Source organism: Rhineura floridana, chromosome 1, assembly GCF_030035675.1.
Source record: "Rhineura floridana isolate rRhiFlo1 chromosome 1, rRhiFlo1.hap2, whole genome shotgun sequence".
NCBI classification, from domain to species: Eukaryota; Metazoa; Chordata; class Lepidosauria; order Squamata; family Rhineuridae; genus Rhineura; species Rhineura floridana.
In genome coordinates, this window is record NC_084480.1 from 46751533 (window position 1) to 46759494 (window position 7962).

Consider the following 7962-nt stretch of genomic DNA (forward strand, 5'->3'; position numbering starts at 1 on the left):
TGATGCCTTGAACCCTTCCATCTTAAGCTCAGGTTGGAATGTGTGTAAATAAACAAACTATATTTCATAAAGACACTGCAGTCTCCGCTGACCTTCTTCCCAAAGGAAACTAAACCCTGGAGGAGTGCAGGGACACCTGAAATCCCACTGCTCAGAGATTGGGGAGGCGTACAACAGTATTATGAGAGCCAGTGAGGTGTAGTGGTTAGAGGGCTGGACCGGGATCTGGGAGGCCAGGGTTCAAATCCCCTCTCAGCCATGAAGCTCACTGGGTGACCTTGGGCAAATCACCATCTCTCAGCCTAACCTACTTCACAGGGTTGTTGTAAGGATAAAATCAGGACGGAGAGAACTACATTTGTAACTCATCTGGAGCTCCTTGGATGAAAGGTGGAATATAAATGTAATAATAAAACAACAGATAAATAAAATAATACACTGATGTGGCATAATGGATTGGGATGAGCTCCAAACTAGCAAACCTCATTTCAAATTTCAGTTGAGCCATGAACTCTCGGCCTCACTCCCTTTGCTGCTCTGGGCTCTTTTGGGAGGAATGGCAGGACAGAACTGTAATGGATGGATGGACGGATGGATGGATGGATAATAAGTCAGCACTTAGGGGAAAACAGTATATATACTGTTACAGCTGCTAGGCAACCATTCCTGTTACAAACAGATTGCTGACTAATAGTCCAGAATGGTTGGCTGAGGACTTAGAAATAGGAGCTGTTAGGAGATGGCTTCTTGTTAGGCTGTGGGATCTGCAGGGCCCACCCCAGACATTTTGGTGCCTGTGGAAAGGACAAGATGGTGGTGCTTCCCCCCCACCGCCCCCATACAGATCAGAAACCAACCAGACTGACAAGCTGAATCTTACTTCAACATTGGTGATGGGATAGTACCCTCTACTGCACCTGAGCACAGCAAACTAAGCAGAAAAGGCCACATGATACACACAGCTCTGTCCTCTAACCGCTCACCACCACTCCCTGATTAGGTGAGTTGCAAAGGCAGTATTTCAGAAATGATGTTATTGCACAAGTAACAGGGAGCACGAGGTGCTTTGTTCATCCTGCAAATGTTATTTTAGGCTGCATTAACAGAAGCATAGTTTCCAAATCGCGGGAAGTATTCATTCTCCTCTGTTCAGCACAGGTTAGGCCTCGTCTTAAGTTTTGTGTCCAGTTCTGGACACCACACTTTAAGAAGGATGTAGACAAACTGGAACAAGTTCAGAGGAGGGCAATGATGATCAGGGGACTGGAAACAGTGGCATCACTAGCGGGGTGTGGGGAGTGCGGACCGCACCCGGGTGACACCATGAGGGGGGTGACACCCAGAGCTGCCCCGTCGTGGGGCAGGGCGCTGGCGCCGTTGCCCGGCAAAGGAGCCGAGAAGCGCTCCGGGTCAGTGTCGGAGCAGCCAACTCCTCCTCGGAGGCGGGCAGGTGGGCGGGCGAGACCGGGTGTAGTGTTGGTGGGGCGAGGGAGGCATGCCAGCATTCCCAGGCCTGCTTCTCCGGCTGGGTGCCCCTCCGGCATGCGCCCTCCCAGGGGCATGGGTGACTGGCCTTGTGTGTGCGCGCGTGCACGCACACACACTCAGCAGGACATTTGGGGGCTCGCCAAGGAGTTACCACACTGGGTGACACCAACTCTAGTGACGTCACTGACTGGAAACAGAGCCCTATAAAGAGAGACTGAAAGAACTGGGCATGTTTAGCCTGGAGAAGACTGAAGGGAGATATGATATGATAGCACTCTTCAAGTACTTGAAATGTTGTCACCCAGAGGAGGACCGGGATCTCTTCTTGATCATCCCAGAGTGCAGGACACAGAATAATGGGCTCAACTTGCACAAAGCCAGATTTCAACTGAACATTAGGAAAAACTTCCTGTTAGAGTGGTATGACAATGGAACCAATTACCTAGGGAGGTGGTGGGCTCTCCAACACTGGAGGCATTCAAGAGGCAGCTGGACAGCCACGTGTTGGATATGCTTTAATTTGGATTCCTGCACTTAGCAGGGGGTTGGACTTGATGGCCTTGTAGTTCCCTTCCAACTCCACTATTCTATGATTTGATGATTCTTGTGCAGTACAATCCTTCTTGTAAAAAATAACTGGTACCTGAGTTTGAGTGTTTCCTCCTCCCTCCCAATCCATTTGTGTGTGTGTGTATTGTGTCTTTCAAATTGTAAGCCTGAAGGCAGGGACATGTTTTTATTGATCTGGAAGCCACCCTGGAAGCCCTTTTTTTTGCTGAAGAGTGATACAAATTTGTTTTAATGAACAGTAAGAGCTGAAGCCACTTTAGGCAAAGGAATGGATAGGGCCAGCAACTGAGCAGTAGGGGTTAGATGGTAGACTGATGAATGGATGAAAGGCGTGATATGATAGTGCTCTATAAATGCCAACTTGGGCTCCTCTGGGAGGAAAGGCAGAACATAAATTCTATTGTTATTGTTATAGTTAATAATAATAATAATAATAATAATAATTTAAAAAGTGCAGGTGAAGTGGGCTTTGAGGAAGGATTTCAAGAATCAGATATAAGAGAAGAAATAATTGCCTATCATTTCTTTTGATGCAGCTATGATGCTGCATGTAAGATTGCCATGTCCTCACTGACCATGGCATCTGAATCAGGGGTGAGGAACCTTTTTCAGACCAAGGGCTGTATTTCTTTCTGGGCAGACTTATGGGGACCACATACCTGTGGTGGGCGGGTCAGATGCAAAAGTGGGTGGAGCAATGGATGTTAATTGCACAGTAGGCTTGTTTCTACAAACACCCTTGCACATTCCCCTCCTCAGGCAAGCAAGAAGCATTATCAAGGATGCATTCCAGCCAGGCAAAAACACCCAAGGAATGGGTAAACCAGGGGCAGTAAGGGGTGTGACTGGGGAGGGAGTGTGGCCTGGGGACAGTCCCAATGACCAGGTAGAAAGGCCTGGAGGGCCACATTTGGGCCCAAGGTTCCCCCTCCCTGCTTTAAATGCTTCAAGGCAGAAGGTGATGCAGTTACAGCCTTTAGGGATGAGTGAGAAATTTGATTCAGTACGCATTTCAAGCCAAATCTATCAAATCCGCACTTTCCAAAACAGTATGGGAACCAAAACACAGCCATCCTTAGAAACTTGCACATAATCGAATTTTGCAATGCAGTCCACTAACCAAACAAGGTTTACAAAAATGCATATGTAAGGAGAAAGTGTGCATAAAAATGAATATATGGATGAAAGGAACATACAAAAATGCATTGTTGTTGTTATGTGCCTTCAAGTCGATTACAACTTATGGCAAACCTATGAATCAGTGACCTCCAAGACCATCTGTCATGAACCACCCTGCTCAGATCTTGTAAGTTCAGGTCTGTGGCTTCCTTTATGGAATCAATTCATCTCTTGTTTGGCCTTCCGCTTTTTCTACTCCCTTTTGTTTTTCCCAGCATTAATGTCTTTTCTAGTGAATCTTGTCTTCTCATGATGTGTCCAAAGTATGATAACCTCAGTTTCATCATTTTAGCTTCTAGTGATAGTTCTGGTTTAATTTGTTCTGACACCCAATTATTTGTCTTTTTTGTGGTCCATGGTATCTGCAAGTCTCTCCTCCAACACCACATTTCAAATGAGTTGATTTTTCTCTTATCCACCTTTTTCACTGTCCAACATTCATATCCATACAGACAGATCGGGAATACCACGGTCTGAATGATCATGACTTTAGTCTTCAGTGATACATCTTTACATTTGAGGACCTTTTCTAGTTCTCTCATAGCTGCCCTCCCCATTCCAGCCTTCTTCTGATTTCTTGACTATTGTCTCCATTTTGGTTAATGACTGTGCTGAGGTATTGATAATCCTTGACAAGTTCAGTGTCCTCATTGTCACCTTTAAAGTTACATAAATCTTCTGTTGCCATTACTTTAGTCTTCTTGACGTTCAGCTGTAGTCATGCTTTTGTGCTTTCTTCTTTAGCTTTCATCAGCATTCGTTTGAAATCATTACTGGTTTCTGCTAGTAGTATGGTATCGTCTGCATATCTTAAATTATTGATGTTTCTCCCTCCAGTTTTCACACCTCCTTCATCTTGGTCCAATCCTGTATTCTGTATGATATGTTCTGCATATAGATTAAACAAATAGGGTGATAAAATACACCCCTGCCTTACACCCTTTCTGATTGGGAACCAATTGGTTTCTCCATATTCTGTCCTTACAGTAGCCTCTTGTCCAGACTATAGGTTGCGCATCAGGACAATCAGATGCTGTGGCACCCCCATTTCTTTTAAAGCATTCCATAGTTTTTCATGATCTACACAGTCAAAGGCTTTGCTGTAATCTATAAAGCACAGGGTGATTTTCTTCTGAAATTCCTTGCTCCGTTCCATTATCCAATGTATGTTTGCAATATGATCTCTGGTACCTCTTCCTTTTCTAAATCCAGCTTGGACATCTGACATTTCTCGCTCCATATATGGTAAAAGCCTTTCTTGTAGAAATTTGAGCATTACTTTACATGCACGGGATATTAAGGCAATAGTTCAATAAATACTGCATTCCCTGGGATCCCCTTTCTTTGGCATTGGGATGTATATTGAACGCTTCCAATCTGTGGGCCATTGTTTAGTTTTCCATATTTGTTGACAAATTTTTGTCCAGGTTTGGACAGATTCAGTCTCAGTAGCTTGTAGCAACTCTATTGGTATATCATCTGTTCCTGGTGATTTGTTTCTTCCAAGTATTTTAAGAGCAGCTTTCACCTCACATTCTAAAATTTGTGGTTCTTCATCATACGGTTCCTCCATTAATGAATCTGTCATCCTTACATCTCTTTTATATAGTTCTTCAGTGTATTGCTTCCATCTTTCTTTTATTTTATCTCGGTCAGTCAGTGTGTTCCCTTGTTGATTATTCAGCATCCCTACTCTTGGTTTAAATTTTCCTTTAATTTCTCCAATCTTTTGGAATAGGGCTCTTGTTCCACCTTTTTGTTGTCCTCTTCTATTCCTATACAATAATTATTGTAATAGTTCTCTTTGTCCCTACATACTAGTCACTGTATTTTTTGCATTTAAGGTTCTGACCGTGTTTCCATCTCCTTTTGCTTTAACCATTCTTTCTTTAACCATTTTAAGAGTTTAAGAGGAAAACCTAGATGAATGAAACACTCTTCTCAGTTTGTTAAGACCCATGAAATGAAGGGACCAGATCACTATGATTTTTTGTCTGGTCAGAGTGTGGGTATTTGACAAAAGAATGTCAGTATTTTTTAATGGCTGTGGCTGGTCCCCTGAAGGGGCAGTTCTCCAGTTGCCCTGGTTCCCTGAAGGAGCAGTTGCCCTGGGATCCAGGCAGAACTTGACTGATTGTCTGTGAGAAATAGCTTCTAGGTCACTTTTCCTCGATACTGAGCATTCATATTTTTCTGATTTGTTTGCATTAAATTTGCAGGGAGGTTAGATTGCATCAGCTATGTGTTCAGAATTAATTCTGATTTCTTTGCAGAGAGGTTATACAACACTGCATTAAGCAAATGTTACCCCACACTTTCCACTATGTTTTCCTGTCACTTTCTTCCTGTGTTTTGGGAGAAAGCTGATTCGTTGTGTAAGGGCTCCACATTAACTTTAATTGTGCAATTTGCTGGTATGTGACTGAATCAAACCCGGAAATCATGGTCTGAAAATGCCCTTTGGCAGTTTTTGAATTCCTACAGGAGGGAGCAGAGACAGCTGTGAGTTGGCTGAAGGTAAAGCACTTTGGAGTGTAAGGGGTTCCTCTTTGGGGATCTGATGCAGCATAATGGATCTGCTACCTTCTAGGGAGTGCCTGTGTGCCTCTCCTTGTGCTCTACTTGCATATTTGTCAACAAAGCAAATACTGCAAAGATGCGGTAAGTTGCCTTTCTCATTCAAAGGAAGCAAAACCTGGTAATATTGCCTCTGGATCAAGGGAATGGGAAGCACGTAACCATAGTTTGAGGGAAGGTTTCCTATATGATGGCAAGATTAACAGTATGTCTGCAGGATCATTCAGACCATGGTATTTCCGATCTCTATGTATGGATGTGAAAGTTGGACAGTGAAAAAAGCGGATAACAGAAAAATCAACTCATTTGAAATGTGGTGTTGGAGGAGAGCTTTGCGCATACCATGGACTGCGAAAAAGACAAACAATTGGGTGTTAGAACAAATTAAACCAGAACTATCACTAGAAGCTAAAATGATGAAACTGAGGTTATCATACTTTGGACACATCATGAGAAGACATGATTCACTAGAAAAGACAATAATGCTGGGAAAAACAGAAGGGAGTAGAAAAATAGGAAGGCCAAACAAGAGATGGATTGATTCCATAAAGGAAGCCACAGATCTGAACTTACAAGATCTGAACAGGGTGGTTCATGACAGATGCTCTTGGAGGTCACTGATTCATAGGGTCCCCATAAGTCAAAATCGACTTGAAGGCACATAACAACAACAACTGCAGTGCGCAGAAAAACAGAGAGAAAGGCCACAATGAATTTGCATGGGTAAAATCCCAGCATTGTGCAGTAAACAAAGCTCTCAGCAAAGGAAGCTTTAAAACAGTGTCTTCGTTGTTTTCGAGAGGTTGTGTTGATTGTTGGTTTTATAGTCAGAAGCTGCAAGTGCAACCCACAGAACAGATCAAATGACATTAGGAAAATAATAACGGGTTATATCCAGTAGTGGCTTTGCACTCAAGAAAGTACATATATTTATGCAAGGCAGGGCATCCAATTTGTGCCAAGTCCCTCTCTCTATTGCAGCCCTCTAAGTCATCCCATACTGCTCCAGAGGGTCCCCCAAGCCACAGGAGCAACTTCTGAGGGGAGGGGGTAGTGCAAAGCCACCATGAGATACATCACAATCATACAAATAATATAAAGATGTCAGATTTACACACAATCCATAGTGCTTTTTTTATGGTTGGGGAACTCCACTAACATTTGAGTAGTGTTATTGCTAGGCACATTCTTGTTGACAACTGCCAAATTCTAACAGCCTAAATAGAGAGATAAATAGCTACCAGTGTTAGCTTTTCTTTTCTAGTACGTAAAATGCATAATGCAACCTTACATTTGAACGATACATAAATTAATTCTGAAACTAGCACCTGTGGCCCATTAATAACATTCACTACATGACCCTTCCACTCAGTTACTTAGCAAAAGCTTTAGTACTTAATATATTTACCATCAGAATTCTGGATTGGAAGGTGTTATATAACATCTCCTTGCCAACATGCCCAATTGTTTAGTTTTCCTTCCTCTTTAACAAATCTCTAGCAGCTCCATGCCATTCGCTCTTTACCTTCCTCTGAGGCATGTTCAACTCGTGGTGTCTACTTCCATTCATTTTAGAAGAGATTCCTGTGGTGATGATGGGGCACTCCAAGCAAAATCAGAAGACTGATGGAAATGGTTTGGTTCAAGTCAAAGTGTCTCTGCCTTTTCTTTCAGTGCCAATTTATTTTAGAGCTGGCTTGAGCAACCTGGTCACATTGCATGTAGCAGTTTTTCATCTCAGGTGACAAGAGGAGAAGCTTTTATTATTATATGGGTCCAACCAGAGTCATTTATCTCTATACCTCCTCCTACCACCCTCCCCAACAATCTCCTCCCCTTGCAATTGAATTGCTGGCTCTCCATGTCTCTCCCATTTATGCCTTAGCTATAGTAAGAGAAACTAGCACCCTTTCACATGACCACTGTTTCCTAGAGATACAACCGCATGCAGCAATGTTTTATCAAACAACAGTACAGGGCAGTTCCAGATTACCATCTGCATAAATTAAAAAATCAAGCAAGAAAAACAATCCATTCAGGGTCATATTATGCCTCACAAAAATCTCCATACTAGGAGATTGTAAGAACTTGTGTTGAGGGTGCTCCAACCATGGCATGGTTATTGCAGCTAGGATCCCAAGCTGTTCT